This window comes from Mauremys reevesii, linkage group 3 (assembly GCF_016161935.1).
Source record: "Mauremys reevesii isolate NIE-2019 linkage group 3, ASM1616193v1, whole genome shotgun sequence".
Taxonomy (NCBI): Eukaryota; Metazoa; Chordata; order Testudines; family Geoemydidae; genus Mauremys; species Mauremys reevesii.
Genome location: NC_052625.1, coordinates 60,069,289 through 60,085,745, shown reverse-complemented (window position 1 = coordinate 60,085,745; position 16,457 = coordinate 60,069,289). Strand labels below are relative to the sequence as shown.

At 43.0% G+C, this 16,457-nt stretch overlaps 1 protein-coding gene across 15 annotated transcripts in view; it reads right to left on the bottom strand.

Moving 5' to 3' along the window:
• LRFN2 (leucine rich repeat and fibronectin type III domain containing 2) overlaps positions 1 to 16,457 on the bottom strand; it is a 289,298-nt gene that overhangs the window by 66,824 nt on the left and 206,017 nt on the right. For 5 of the 15 annotated variants that reach the window (XM_039532845.1, XM_039532852.1, XM_039532856.1 and 2 more), the window contains one exon: positions 1,327 to 1,535. The exons of 8 other annotated variants lie outside the window; for them this stretch is intronic. The gene's annotated coding sequence lies outside the window, so the exon portion shown is untranslated. Of the gene's footprint in view, positions 1 to 1,312; positions 1,536 to 5,640; positions 5,783 to 16,457 lie in introns of all 15 variants that reach the window. 2 more of the 15 variants (XM_039532858.1, XM_039532847.1) reach the window with 2 other exon arrangements.

Here is a 16,457-nt window from a genome sequence, read left to right as displayed (position 1 = left end):
TACTACGGCCACAGCTGAAGACATTTGGGATTCTGCCTGAGTGCGGGCATCAGGACTGGAAGCATCTAGGGATGCAGTGATCAATCTGGGCAGAGTATAGTGAAGTGCACGCAGAATAATAAAGTTAGTTCATGGGGTGGTCTGAAACATAGGACAGTTTCTGTGACAGTTATTATCAGGACTGTAGCGGGTTGGTCAAGGCTTAAAACAGCCCAGGAGAGGGCGGTGGCTGGGGCAAGCAGCTCCCAGGCTGATTGGGGAAGCAGGCACAGCTGGGGGCCACACCCCAAACAGACCTCAGCTAGCCCTTGTAAAAGGGCTCTTTGAGCCTCTGGCTCGCAGAGTCTCCTCTAGCTGTGGAGAGAAACAGGCCTGGCTGCTGGGGAGCGTACCAGGGTGCCTGAGGTGGAGCAGGGCTGGGGAAAGGCGAGAGGAGCTAGGGAGCTCCTGCCTGGCAACTCCCCAGGCTGCTGGCCTTGTGCAAGGCCAAATAGGTTCTGAGGTTGCAGGCGGCAGCCCAAGGGTAGGCAGAGGCAGCAGGTCCAAGCCCCCCTTGCCTGTGATGAGTGGCTTGTACATTGCAGTCTGCCCCAGTGAACGGGGGCTAGATGGTGACTGGCAGTAGCCTTATACAGAGGCGAGGTGGGGGTAGTGGGTGGGGGTTCCCCTGGGTGGGGAGACCAAGAAACCATGGGGGTACTGCCAGGAGGCAGCTCGCAAGAGAAGGGGGCACCGTGGTCCGGGAGGGACACGGGGGCCAGCGAAAGGTGAGACACCAGCCAACAGAGGGTGGTCCGGAGGCTGGAAAGCTCATTCCCAGGACGACCAGCAGGGGTGAGTTGTCACCTTGCTACAAGGACCTAAAATGGGTTTACTAGCAATAGAACCGAGTCATTTAGTTCAGAGCCAGAACCAAGTACGAACTTCAGCAAAGTCTGGGTGTTTAGAACAGGCGTTCGGTTCAATCCAGCACAAAGATGGGGTCAGCTGCCAAGTTCAGGGGTGTTCAGATCTGGGAAGCCTGGTTTGAATCCATAAGAACACAACAAATTCTTAAGCACAAGTAACTTACAAAATAAGATTCTGGTCTCCCCCGCCAGCCTAATACTTGACAGAGCTCTGTGTATGCTGTCCCTAGCTATGATCACTGGCTTTTATATGCCCTAAACTCACCCCATTTCTACCACCAAAACCAGTGCAATACATTCAAAAAGCTCATAATCATGCGGTTAGTTGCAGGGATGGGTCAGATGTAATTCAGATACAGCTAGACAGTCCTAAAGCACCAGGCTATCAGCTTGGTGGAACATACATTATTGTACACACCACAACGTCCTCGGTGCCGCAGGCTTTCGGCTGGGGAAGCTGTGATCTGATAGTAGCTTTTCTACTGGAATATAGGAATGTGTAACACTGAGAGTCTCTGGCAGGGAAGCCGCACAGTTTTAATGCAGACAAATGGTTTCAGCCTTCTGTGTCTCCCAGTCTATTGAGACATCACGTTCTCTCCATCTACTTTAGCACGTTCCATTCACCTTAAAAGAATGAATCCATTTATTAATGGGCTGGCACAGTTAACTCTTTCCAGTTAGGTGCCTGGTCACATTTAAAATACAAATAGAAACCTAGGGCACTTCACCTATGGATGATGAAAGTGGACAACACTTGAAACACAGCCACAATACTGACTCACACAGCACAAGATACCGTTTGGTTCAGCTCAAACACCAGCACAGCATTTTAGTCACACACCTTCAAGCGCTGTATAAGTGACCTCCAGAAATGCACACTGGAAGCGGCCCTCATTTATGATGTTCCTCATTGTGATGCATGGGGATCTTATTCGAGGGGGATATTTTTGGTAAAAGAGTGTGTGTGTGCGCGTGTGCGTGTGCATAACAGGGCACTGCAGAGAGGTCATTCAATTTAGTGGAGGATTTCAATAGCTCAAAGTTTTGTTTTGTTACAATTCAGAATGAAAACCAATTATTTCTAAATTTTCCATGAAAGGGATCGGAGCATTGGCTCCAGGGCAGTGTACATGGCTAGCTGTCTCAGAGACATCCAACACCGAGGCAGCTCAACAGGAGGGCTGCTGAGAAGCCAGGTGGGTGAGCTGAGAGGAAACCTGCTTTGCATCGGACCTCTGTCTGGTTTCCATTGGAATAGCATCAAAATTGAGCCATCGCCACAAAAAATTGTGATTTTTGATAAATCAGCTAGGGCTGTCAAGTGATTAAAAAGTAATCACAATTAATTACACAACTAAAACAATTAATTATGATTAATACTAGAATACCATTTATTTCAAAATTTTTGATGTTTTCCACATTTTCAAATATATTGATTTCAGTTTCAACACAGAATACAAGTGCACAGTGCTCACTTTATATTATAAATATTTGCACTGTAAAAATAAAATATTTTTCAATTAACCTAATACAAGTACTGTAGTGCAATCTCTGTCATGAAAGTTGAACTTACAAATGTAAAATTATGCGTAAAAAATAACTGCATTCAAAAATAAAAATGTTGAACTCTAGAGCCTACAAGTCCACTCAGTCCTACTTCTTGTTCAGTCAATCGCTTAGACAAACAAGTTTGTTTCCACAAGCAGGAGATAATGTTGCCCACTTCTTGTTTACAATGTCACCTGGAAGTGAGAACAGGAATCCGCATGGCACTGCTGTAGTCGGCGTTGCAAGATACTTACATGCCAGATATGCTATAGATACATATGTCCCTCATGCTTCAACCACCATTCCAGAGGACATGCATCCATGCTGATGATGGGTTCTGCTTAATAACGATTGAAAGCAGTGCAGACCAACATATGTTCATTTTCAGCCTCTGAGTCAGATGCCATCAGTAGAAGCTTGATTTTCTTTTTTGATGGTTCAGATTCTGCAGTTTCCGCATCAAAGTGTTGCTCTTTTAAGATTTCTGAAAGCATGCTCCACACCTCATTCCTCTCAGATTTTGGAAGGCACTTCTGATTCTTAAACCTTGGGTCGAGTGCTATAGCTATCTTTAGGAATCTCATGTTGGTACTTTCTTCATGTTTTGTCAAATCTGCAGTGAAAGTGTTCTTAAAATGAACAACATGCTGGGTCATCATCTGAGACTGCCATAACATGAAATATATGGCAGAATGCAGGTAAAACAGAACAGGAGATATATAATTCTCTCCCAAGGAGTTCAGTCACAAATTTAATTAACACATTTTTTAACGCACGTCATCAGCGTGGAAGCACGTCTTCTGCAACGATGGCTGAAGCATGAAGGGGCATACGAATGTGAAGCATATCTGGAACATAAATACCTTGAAATGCTGGCTACAATGGTGCCATGGGAACACCTATTCTCACTTTCAGGTGACATTGTAAAAAAAAGTAGGTAGCATTAATTCCCAAACATGTAAACAAACTTGTTTGTTTTAGCAATTCACTGAAATAGAAGTAGGACACAGTGGAATTGTAAGCTCTAAAGTTTTACATTGTTTTGTTTTTGGGTGCAGTTATGTAACAAAAAAATTCTACATTTATAAGTTGCACTTTCACAACAAAGAGATTGCACTACAGTACTTCTATGAGGTGAACTGCAAAATACTATTTCTTTTATCATTTTTACAGTGCAAATATTTGTAATTAAAAATAATAATATAAAGTGAGCACTGCACACTTTATATTCTGTGTTGTAACTGAAATCAATATATAGTCAAAAATGTAGAAAAACATCCAAAAATATGTAATACATTTCAATAGGTATTCCATTGTTTAACAGTGTGATTAAAATTGCGATTAATCAATTAATTTTTAATCACTATTTTTTTCAAGTTAATCACATGAGTTAACTACGATTAATTGACAGCCCTAAAATCAGCAAATTGCAAGCACAACAACGAAATGTTTCTTTGGAATTTTTTTCAACCACCTTTTATACACTAAAGTTTAGGCTGAACTTTTCAAAGCTACTTATGGCATATAGATGCTCAATTCATGTTAATGAGTATTGGGCATCCAAATCCCTTAGGACGTTGAAAGCATCAGCCCTAAAGAGTAGCCAAGCTCTCTGTGTCCAAAGGGTTACCTTTGTTTGTACATATGTGTATTTGCATAGTGAGAATGAGTGGAGGGGATTGAATTGTTGCACTAAGTTCAGGGGCACCTCTAGCTGAATTGCCACTGAATCCATGGGACAGGCTGACCTCCTATAGGCAAGCTGCCGAAGGCAGCCTGCCAGCCGCCCTCGCAGGGATTGGTAGGGTGCCCCCCGCGGCTTGCCGCCCCAGGCACGCGTTTGGAGCGCTGGTGCCTGGAGCTGCTGCTAACTAAGTTGCACTGTTTATTTACATTCAAACAAATGTCATGTTGCCCTTGGGTTTCCCTTTTAAATATATTAAAGGCCAAGAAAGTTTGTTAATGCAGTTAAGGTTGCCAAGTGCTACTTCATGCCCTTCCTGAGTGTTGAAAGTGGCTAAATTTAAACTTCTGTAAAACAGGTAATACCAAGTTAAGGTAATGCCAATGGCGGCTGCTCCATTCATCTCAAGGGGTGTTCTTTCCCATCTAGGGGTATCAGCACTTGTGGACCTGCACTACATACTGAGCATGCCTGTTCTCAGCTCCTCCCCCTAGTCTCAGCACTGTGTCCTTAATGCATGCACGGAGCATGCCCACTCAGTCCCCCACCCCAGTCTCAGCAGTGTGTGTCTGGGCCACGCACCAAGCATGTCCAGCACAGACGTATGACCCCGAGTTTAGACTCTACCCCCAAACCCAAGGAGGCACAGCAGATTTCATGGCACTCTGAATATGCATGTGACTCAGAACATTTAGAAAAATCGGCTACAAGCCACTGCCCCACTATAATTAATGTTCACACCCTGTATTCTCTGCAATGATACCGCTTAGAACTTGGACTTTGACTCCGGGAAACACAGAGGACAGAACAAAAGAAATATGAGCTTAAAATTGTATTCAGCACCTTGCCTCTCTTTCTAATGCTGCAAAAGATGGAAAACTTTGTTAGAAGGAGATTCACCTTCAAAGTCAAAGGCGGCCTCACCAATCCCTCTCCAAGTTGTAAAGTTTAGTGTTTAAATCACGGATGTTATTTATCGCTATGAAGTTAATTCAGCCCCACAGCATGACTAAGCACATATATTGTTCCCCCAACAGAGGGTATTTTAAAATAACAAACCAACCATAACTGGTTTCCCTCTGAATGACAGGACCCCTTCCTAGGTCTGAAGGAGCTGACTTTTAAAGCCATGCATAGGAGACTGCAGTGCTAAGCACACCACCAAAAATGTGGGTCAAAACCAGGGCCGTCCATAGGATTTATAGGATTTATTTATTAAACTGGTGCCCCTATGCCCGACAGCAGCCCGGGCTCACATGTGTATTTTAGGTAAGGGTGGTCTTTTGAAGGATTTATTTAAAAAACCTATATGTCTGAAAATCTAAAAATCTATGCAAGGATTTTTTAGAGATGTGAGTTTATCATCTTCAGCAACACACTAATGAAATATTTTTAAAGCAAATTTTAAAGCAAGCTCCTGTAGACTAACATGTTCTGAGTAATTACAGCAATGCACAACTGTTTTTATCAGTAAATTCAGAAACTGACAGTATATACCTGCGGGTTGGCAAATGCCTGTTAAATGGCTTCAATGTTGTGCTAACAGGTCTGGCAGGCTGGATGGCTCTCTTACTTTTAAGTACTAGATCCCCTTCGGAGGAAGACTCACCAGGCTGCAGCATCCAGTTGTGATGGGAGCCTGCAGGAAGGGTCAGAACAGGGATAGGAAGAGGAGGGAGGGTGGACACTCAGACCCAGAGGTGCCCCAAATTTTCAGGTGCCCTATGCAGCTGTGTATGCTGCGAATGCCTGGGGACAGCTCTAGTGAAAACCTAGCTAGCAAGCTGGACCTCACAAGTGACACCTAGATGTGGAAATGATAGGCGCGCTAAGGCCCCGATGATCAGAAACAGGCTGTTTCAACAGGCATGATTTTGCAGATAACTGTATTCACATTATTTCACCTTCCATGAGCAGAGAGCACAATCCTTAGCACTTAGGCCTCCAATTACCTGACTTGAGGGTGCAACGAGGTGGTTAGCTGTCCAGTGAGTAATATTTGTGCCTGAAATTACACACAAGGACAGCTATTTGCGGGTGTGCAGAGACAGAGCAAAGAAAGAGGCCGTTTCTAAAAATCTGGGTCCATACATACATTTGTTGGGGGAGAAAGAGAGAAATTCAGAATTTAAGGCAAGAAGGGACCACCAAATCATCCAGTTTGACCGCCCATAAATCACAGGCCACCAACACCACTCAGCACTCCCACATTAAACCACTGAAATTAGAGCAAAGTATTTAAGTCCTCAGTAGGCTAACCTATTATATGCCAAAGGCAGATGAATGATAGGCAGCATCTCTAGACCCTTGCTTATACATCAGGCTTCCCGTCAGATCCACCAATTACAAAATGCTTGTTCGTGATACCAGGGAACTGACCACATCAGTCTTCATTGTGGTTGCCTTTGCTAAACTGATTGGACAGCATAGACAGAGTAGGGCTGCTGGTAGTCTCTGGCCTGGGGACAGAGGATTCCATTCCCCCAGTTAATGCAGAGAATCCCTCAGCAAGGCCTATCATTCAAGCTTAGCATAAGAGTAGGGTTGCCAACCCTTCAGGATTGTCCTGAGGTCTCCAGGAATTGAAGATTACTCTAATTAAAGATTGTGTCATCTGATGAAAAGTCCAGGAATACATCCAACCAGCACTGGCAATCCTATATAGGAGCCAGGATTTGACAAGCACAGAGATCCTCCAGTGAAAGAAATGCAAAGCCTCACTTTCAAGAGTGTCAACTGCAAATGAATTGATTTTGTTCCCAGACCATTTGCAAGTAAATTCTCTTTGTTACTCTCACTGCTTAGACCTCACCCCCTAGCATATGTTGTTGGCACCTGTGTTTATTACTTCATGTGTATTACTGTGCATCTACTGTATCTTCATCAGATTTGTATTTGAGGTCTCATGAATCAGCTTGTCTGAGCCCCTTTTACTTTCATTTATCCATTTCATTTATTTATTTGGTTCTTTATCACTATCCTGGATCTTGCTTCATCAGCACAGTAGAAAAGTGGCTACTGTGGCCCTTATTCACCTACACAGATAAATAAATAGCGAAGGCATCAAGTGGATCCCTCAGAAACATCCCCCACCGAGTGACGTGATTACTCATCAGCCAGACCTTGTTTCCTCCCTTGTAGCCAATTCAGAGCCTGCTCTCATCATTTGAGCCCTAATTCCCTGCTGTTCTGAGCAGGAACAGCAACTCCACAGGCGGCCCTTTATCATAGGCTTGCTCTAATTCACATAAATGGCTCTATGTACTGCGATTTCCAAGCCACTTCAAAGAAGGAGAAGATTATTAAGGTTGGGGTCCTTTCTGATATCTGTGTTTGCTATTTTTTCTTAGCCCATGGCTAACCCCTGTGGAAAACTCCAACAGAGTTTCTCAAAGGCTGTATTTGTTCTTTTCCCACAAACTGCATTACAGTTTTCCTTTGCTAATGTGTAAAAAATATTTTAAATAGGCACTGTCGAGAAAAATAAATCATACATTAGAGGAGTTTTCTTACTGGTATTGCTAATAAATAAACCTGCTTTATAGTTCTATAGCTTCGTTTTATCCATAGCTCCCAAAAGCACCTTAGAAAGACAGGTCAGTATTATTATCCCCATTCTAGTGATGGGAAAAACAAGACACAGGGAGATTAAGGGCAACATTTTCAGAAGTAGTTGCCTTAGGTTTTTGAATGCCAGATGTAAGACCCTTAAGTGTCTCCCCATGAGCACCCGAGAACCGAGGCACCTAAATAATTGTCCTAAATAATTATTTGCTCAAGGTCACACAATATATCAGTGGGAGAGCTGGGAATAAAACACAAGTCTCCTGATTCTCAGCCCTGTGCCCCATCAGTGGACCAAAGGTTTCTCAAGTCTTTATCCTGAAAAAAACCCTTTAAATACTCACAGAATCTTTTCTGATTCTTAGGCACTACCCTAATAACAAGACTCCCCTGGCTTTCTAGGGGAACTCCCATCTCCTATATTTCTAACACCTGAATAACTTATTCTTAATGCTGGTGACCATCTCACATCTATTTATGCTGTTGCATTTTACACTGTGATGTAGAATCACATCGGAAAGGGAAATGAGGAGTTCTGGATAATAATACCACCTAGCTGTTATCTAGTGCTTTTCATCCATAGATCTCAAAGCATTTTACAAAAGAGGCAAGTATAATTATCCCCATTTTACAAATGAGGAAAGAGAGGCACAGATTGCTTAAGTGACTTGCCCAAGGTCTCCTAGTAAGCTGGTGGCAGAGCTGGGAAAAGACCCCAGCTGTCATGAGTCCTAATCTAGTGCCCTCTCCAGTAGTCTGCACAGCCTCCTTGCATCAGAAATGTCACTACAGTTGGAGTTGTCACCTAGACAACCAGCAGCACATACAGTTTTCCTTTAATTGTAGTAAAAAAAAAAGAAAAAAAAGAAAAGAGAGAGAGAAACAGTGTAGCCGAGGAACCTGAGCAAGGGCTTAGGAATTTAGACTCAGTCCTGACTCACTGTATGGCATTGGGGAAGATGATTTAATTGCTCTGTGCCTTGGTTTCCCTATCTGTAAAACAGGGGTCCTCATACTTATTTACTTCAGAGGGATGTATTGAGGACTAATTAGTTAATGTTTGCACAGTGCTATATAACTTAAGTATTATAGGACAGGAAGTATATTACACCACCAAGAACATGAAACTGGGGAGTCAGGACTCCTAGGTTCTCACTTTGGCGCTGCCATTGTCTTGACATGCAACCTTGGGCAAGGCTTACTTACTTCTCTGTGTCTCATTTGCCCCATTGCCTCTCCTCTAAGATGGGGATAAATATACTTACCTACCCTCCATTAAATACAGCTTTGTCAAGTACTTGGAGATTTTATATGCAAGGTGCTGTACACTGTAAGTACATAGTAAAACACAGTTATATAGAAAGGAGGATTAAGTATAATTAATGGATTCTGGAGCCTTTCATCTGCTAAGTCATCAGTTCCAAATCAATGCAAGGTTTGTGTGAACAAAGAAGGCATAGTCTTCTGATGGCTATTACAGGGCTTAGGTAACATGAATTGCCGGTTTTCAGTCTAGCTGCTGTGTGATAGGTGCGTGCATCACAAAAGCTACCATCCTAATTACAGTGTTGCCGACTCTTGTGATTTTATCTCAAGTCTCATGATATTTCGGTGTTTTTCTTAAAGCCCCATCTCCTAGAGTCATATGAATATGTGTGAATCTCAGCTTACATTTTAAAAAAGGTAAGTTTCTGTCCCTCCTGGTTGCAGAGAAAAGATTGAAACATGAACCGAGTGCACCTTGAATGCTCAGAAACCTGACTGCAAATAAAAAGATGAAATTAAATTATATAAAATCTCACAATTTTTGAATGCTCAGCATTGGCAGTTCTGGAACTGGTACTAACAATCACCCTTGCTGGTCCATGGAGTCACAACTACCCTTCTCCAGCAGAATGCCTTCAGGTGAAGGTAGAGGAACATTAGCAGCGGGCAGGATGAGGGAAGCTTGCACTGCTGTTACAAATGCTGCACTACATACTTCACTCCCTAGAGGTCTCAACATGGCACAAAAGGTGGGGTGGGGGAACCACTCCTCTCTCTCAAGAAAGGAAGCGAAAACATGTGCTAAAATAAAACACATAAAATCACCATATTCCAAATAACAATTCTACTTCACTTCGCGGTTCCTGCCCACCAGCCACAGGATGACAGTCTGATCAGATAAGACTGGCCTGCCGCTGTACACTGCATTAAAATGTATATTACAAACAACAGGCTCCATTACCCAGGGATTTTCTTGCTGCATTCCTAATATTGTCTTTCTGCATGTTTTATCGCTCCTCATTTCTCCGCGTGCTGTTTGCTTTCTAGTGCATGCAAACACATCCCTTTATTTGTTTCAACCCTTATCCGATTCCATCTACCTTCAGCTAAGTAACCTGGTTTATATCTCTGTATATGCATCAGTCCCTGCTTCCCAGCTCTGGAGCTGCTTTCTGATTGCCTCTTACTGGCTTCCTCCTCCACACTTTTTGCATCTCACCACCAGCACCCGCCATCGCTTGATCACTGATATCTTTGAAGTGTGCCATCAAACTTAAGCCCAATTTAATTATGTTTAGACGACTGACCTCTGTGGTCCCAATTTATGAGAGATATTTCCTTAACTGATCCAGGGCCACATCCACATGCTGCCTGTTCCTAACAGGACACCTGACAAAACAGGCAGTCATGTATTATCTGTCCAGGCTGCTTCCCACATATCAGTGGTTAATTGCATTTATTTATTCACTTGTTTCAGTGTATAAAATGCACCCAAGCTGATCCCTGGATTTATGTGCATGATCAAAAAATGAAGACAACCTAAATGAAAAATCTCATTTCAGAAGAGCTGCCCAACTTACAACAATAACTCCCATTCCACCACTCAAGTGTGGCCTCAAAGAACAGATTGCGTCAGAAAAATTGCAAGGTGCCCTGAAGATCAATACACTTGTGCTCTGTCAGACCAATTAGAGAAATAAATTCCAGAGCTGTGGGACACTTAATATCTTCTGGCATCATCTCACAATCTGGGAACTTTCAGTAAAACTGTCCTGGCTGCTCTTATCTGTTTCAATGAAGCATAGAGAGATGGTCTCTAAGGTAACCAGGATCCAAACCATTTAGAACGTTTATGGATCAAAGTGAGTACCTTCCACTGCACCTAAAACCAAACTGGAGGCCAGTGCGGTGTATGAAACATGGGTTTAATATGCTTGTGAGAGAAACTCCTGTAAGCAAGTGTGCAGAGTATGAAACATGGGTTTAATATGCTTGTGAGAGAAACTCCTGTAAGCAAGCGTGCAGCTGCATTCTGTGCTTATGGAAGTTGCTGAGTGTCCTTCGAGGGGAGTCCTACTTGGAGCAATCCAATATAGAAGACATCCCATCTGCAGCTGGGAGCACCCCAGAAATCTGAGGTGGGAACTACAGCTCTGATAGGAAAGGCTGAAGCCTTCTAGGCAAGCAATGGTGGAAAAAAAAGGTGCACTTGGTGACCAGTGAATTCTATGGTGTCTAAGAGCAGCCAAAGATCCAATAGGATACAGACTAGAGCTGTGTGTCAGCATATTGGTGATACTGTATCACTTACATCCTTCTGTCTCACAGCAGCCTCCAGGGCCGGCTCTAGGTTTTTTGCCACCCCAGGCCAAAAAAAACAAAAAAAACCCTTCCATGAACACAACTGCCAAAGCAAAAAAAAAAAAAAAAAAGGGTGGCGAGAGTGCTGCCCCTGGAATTGTGCCACCCCAAGCACTTGCTTGGTTTGCTGGTGCCTAGAGCCAGTCCTCACGTGTACAATGAATAGGAAAGGGGACACAGCGGATTCCTGTAGTGCTCCAAATAAGAGCCCTTGAGATCTCTTTGAGAGAAGAGTGCAACTCCATCTTCCCCTGCCAGGATCTGCAAATGCATCAACAATGTATTATGGTCAGCTGTATCCAGGGCAGATGTGTCCTTCCTGATGACTCATCCAGATTTAAGGCAAGATTTAAAGGGGACAAGAGAATCTAAGGATTCCAGATAAAGACCAGGAAAGAGATGGGAGGTATCGAATCATACTTAAGAAATGGAAAAATAACTCTTGGATTACCTACTGCATTCCTGGCTCCTATATTCTCCAGTGCTTTGTTCCATCTATTTGTAAATGACCACGCAATGGGGCTCCCATCTCTTCTCTTCGGGAGACAGTTCCAGAGCATAATACCTCTCAGAATCAGGAAGCATTTCATGACATTCAGCCTAGATGTTCTTTTGATCAGAGCCACCCCATTACACTCACCCTGGACCAACCTAAAGATTTCACCCGCTTTTGAGTTCACACTCAAATACTACACTTGAGTTTATTCCTTTTAGCTGCCACTTAGCAAGTCAAGCTGAGGTGGGTGGGAGGGAAACTTTCACCCTGCAGTGAACAGCTGCTGCTTCTCCTGATCATCTTCGCCCACTCATAATGCCTCTTGCCAATCGGCCTTTGGAGGATGTTACTCATTTGTTCTCTCTTCTCTGGGCCAAACCCCAAAATCCTATTAATCTCAAACTGGATGGGAGTTTTGCCTGAGTAAAATCCGAGCACGGTCTTGAAGGTTTGGCCCTCAGTCACTAGCCCCTTTTAAAGGTCACAGAACCCAAGAACAACTTCCAAGCTTCCCTATGCGGTTGTGCTAAACTGGAACCATGTAGCACAAGCCTCTCTGTTTTCCTGTACGGCAAGGCTTGGTGGTGCTCACGGACACTGAGAACGTGGTCAATGAATATAGCTTCTACGGCGGTAGCTGGTGTCATTGAGAGGATTCCAGTAAGTAATTTACACATGCATGCACAAACAAGCTTCGTAAATCTATGAGCCAGCTGCATGCCACTAAATCATCACAGAAACGAAGCCTTTTGTGAAGATGAACTCTGCATTACTTGGCTTCAGAGACGATTTTCCTTCCCCCGCTCCCCACTGAATTGTTTGCTTTTCCTTCAGGATTTCTGGCATGCACTGGAGCGTAATCCTGCTTCCTGACCTAGTCATCCTCAGCAAGGTGTTATTGCCAGAGTCTTTCACCTATATGGTGGTAGTGAATAGTTACTAAATTGGACCAAATGGAAGGCAAATGTGGGTAAGTCATTGGGCGGAGAGTTAGGTGATCTGGACTCCATGCCTGGCTCTACCACTGACTTGTTGTGTGATCTCAGGTAAGTCACTTCCCCTCTCTGTGCCTTATTTCCCCTATCTGCTAAATGGGCATAATGTTACCCTTCTATGTAAAGTACTTTGAGACCTACAGATAAAAAGTGCTATGTAAGACCTAATGCTCAGATTCTCAAAGGTATTTTAGATATATAACACCCATTGATTTCAATGGGAGTTAGATACCTAAATACCTTTGAGATTCTTGGTCCAAGTACATGACTATTATCAATTAATTCTATTAATGCTTCTGCCATCTATTCAACAAGAGCTGTATTTTCTCCATGTAATTCCATTCCTTCTCCCCTCAATCTCCCACCCCACTTTTTAAATCATGGACAGACAGGCTGATTTGGAGCCTGCAGGATCTTTCCTGGTTCAGCCACTATGGGCACTAGAGTGGGACACTGAAACCATTGCTTCTGTGATGGTCCCATCCCCGGCTAGCTGAAGAAGGAAGACACAAAACGTGATGCCTGAACCTGGGTCTCCCAAGGCACAAGGGATAATGATATCCAGAGGTCATGGAATGAGCCACTTCCCCTAACACACCGATTAACAGGAAGTTAATCTTAGTCTCAACATCAGTCCTGTCATAAAATACAACACAAATCTGGAAGCAGCAAGGGCCTTTGGTAAAATGTGATGGCATAGGCTATTTTGTGCATGCCATTCTAAAAGGGATCAGGTTTCTGTCTCTGAATGAGAAGTAAAGTTTGCATATGTGGGTAAAATCACGGAAAAGCCATGAACATCGTCTGTTCTCACACACACACACACACACACACACACACACACACACACACACTTTTCTTGGCTTTGTAAATATTTCCAAGCCATTTAGCTTAGACGCACAGCTTATTTCACCAAAAATGTAGCTAAGACGGTAAAGGGTGTGGGTGAGTGTGTAAACTAGTGTTAACATCCCAAGTTAATAGCATACAGACAAGGTGGCCATGACTGATTATGTAGGGTCTCAGATACCAGTGTGATGGTGCAGTACAAGAAGCTAGAAAGGAATGAGCAGAAGAGCAAATGTCAGGTTTCTGCCAAAGTTTACACTATTAATTAAATGAAGACTTTAAAAAAAACAAAAAAACCCACAACTCTCACATTATGCAAACTGATTTAAAATCTTAGTTCCTTCCATTTAAGGGGAATTCTTGACCCCAGTGCAGAACCAGAGTATCTGGGCTGTATAGTGTCTCCTTGGACTTAGGCAGTTTATCACTTTCACAATAGACTTGGAAGGCAATGGAGATAACAGCTAGCCCAGTGCATCTGTAATAGCAATGAACCATATTACAAAGGCCATCCACTTCTAGTGAAGATCATTAAATCAAAACATCCCTCATTATTGCAAGCAGCCCTCCTAAGAAAGTAAGCTAGTTACTTTCCTCATCAGTCATATTTCACAGCTACAAGATTAGGTTCCAACAAAAGGTAAAGAAACACAATCTCTGTATCTTCAATATTCCACAGATCAAGATGAGGTCCACTTGTGCTAGTTGGTGAATTATGGTAAAATTATTGTCAGAAATCAATCCTCTGTCAAGATGACAGCGTGACTGCAACCAAGCAACAGTTTGGAAAGCTAGGATCCCAGATTTGTGCTTATTGCCCACTTTGGAAATCAACTTAAATTGTGCAATTTGTTTGCAATTTAGGACAATACTGGCAGTTAGTGAATTGCCATTGTCTCACTTCTCCACAAGCATGGCTTTGATGGGAGGGGTGCAGATTTCCTCTTGCTATTTTTAGCAGAGAAGGTGGGATCAATGAGAAAACAAGCTTTTCTCCAGCTAGGAGATAAATAACGAGTGTCGAGTTCCACCAGACTTGCTGGCCTATCACAGGTCACTGTCTGTATTTCCAATGGTAGAAGTTCAGCCCTTCTCCTCATTGCAGAAGCATCCTATGCCTCAACCAGGTAACTTTCAATGGTGGGGGGTGGAGAATGAAGCTCTTTTCTGGGATGAACGGAGGATATTGCCCTCCTGGGAGAAGGTTTGGAACATACACTCCATTATGTACCATCTGATTTTTTTTTTATGGGTAGGAATTCAACAAAACAAAACGAAACAAAAAACACTTTTTCAGAAGTACCTGTGAGACAGGGTTAAAAGCCAGTCATGGCAGGGATGATTAAATGATATCCAGACAACAGAATGAACCCAATCAGAGGTACAGGATGATATCCCCTACACACAACCCCCTTCAGTTTGAGCACAGCCAACGTCAAAGCAGGTGCTCAGATAATACCCCGATGAGGCCCAGATTGATAGAAAGAATCATTTGAGAGAAAGAGAAAGAGAGACAGATACCAACAGAGTTAAAAACCAATATACTGTACAGTTGACATCACTTGTAAGAGTACACATTAACTGCTTCATTGCTGCCTAACATATAAAGTCTGTTGTAATAATTGAGCGACAACAGTTACCTAATTGCATACTTAACTGTAAGAATTGAGTGAAAGGTCATAAAGTGTCACAATAACCTATACTAAAATGTTGATGGGAAAAGGTGCAAAAGGGAGACTGAAAGACTGAATTAATCCAAACAAAAAAAAAGCCTACCAAAATAATTCAAGAACAGTGTTAAGATCATGCCTGCTAAACAGTAGAATTGTGGGACTGGAAATCAGTGGACCAAAACTGATGCATCGGAAATGAGGCCTCATTGGTAAACAAACTAATGAGGGAATGGGCTCTTCCATCCACCACTGCCTTTTGGGAGTCTTAAAAAAAACACTGTAGGGGCAAGAAGGACTGCAAGCTGTCTAACTACAACTACTGTCTGGGAGACAGGTCAAACAGAATCACGCTTTACCATCATGGCTGTCACCCCCACCATAGCTTGGAACTCCAGGATCCACCGTAACGTCATTGGGCCTTCATCATCCTGATCCTGAGAGATGTCCTCACCAGACTGGGCCAGACGGAGGAACCCAGATGACAATGACTCCTCCACAGCCTTTAGCCACTGTCTTTGGCTAAATACCAAACACCATCTGGCATGGGAACCTTGGATTCCTACAGTCGGCCCCCCTGATCCTCCTGATGTGTCCTTTTTCTTTCCCATCTCTCCTTTTTCCTTCTAATGACAGTCTGGCTTAGCCAGAAAAGACTATATATTTTGCAAAACTGCTGTAAGCCTGTGAGCAAAGACCAAAAGCAATGCCCTAAACAGCCCAACTCTGGTACAAGTTTGCCAGGTCTCAGTGTAGCTGATAGACAATGTGCCATGGCAATGTTTCTCCAGCAGTGAGGTTGCAAGTGAGAGTCAACACCAGAGACAGAAGATGTATTTTCTATCTTTGCTGTTCTTTTCTCTCCCTCTTGTGTGTGTTTGTCTTGTTTTGTCTTCTAGGAATTTGAATTGGACTTTAAAAAAACAGTAGCAGCAGAATCAGCTCCAGCTTATCTCAGCTAACTTCTCTTTTCCCCAAAATGAACAATTATTACCATCTTTAATACCATCTAGAGACTATTAAATGGGGATGGGCTCCTTCTAAAAACTCTTTATAGCTAAAGAGAAAACAAACAAAGCCTATTGTTAAAATGAAAGCATTACTTAATACTTT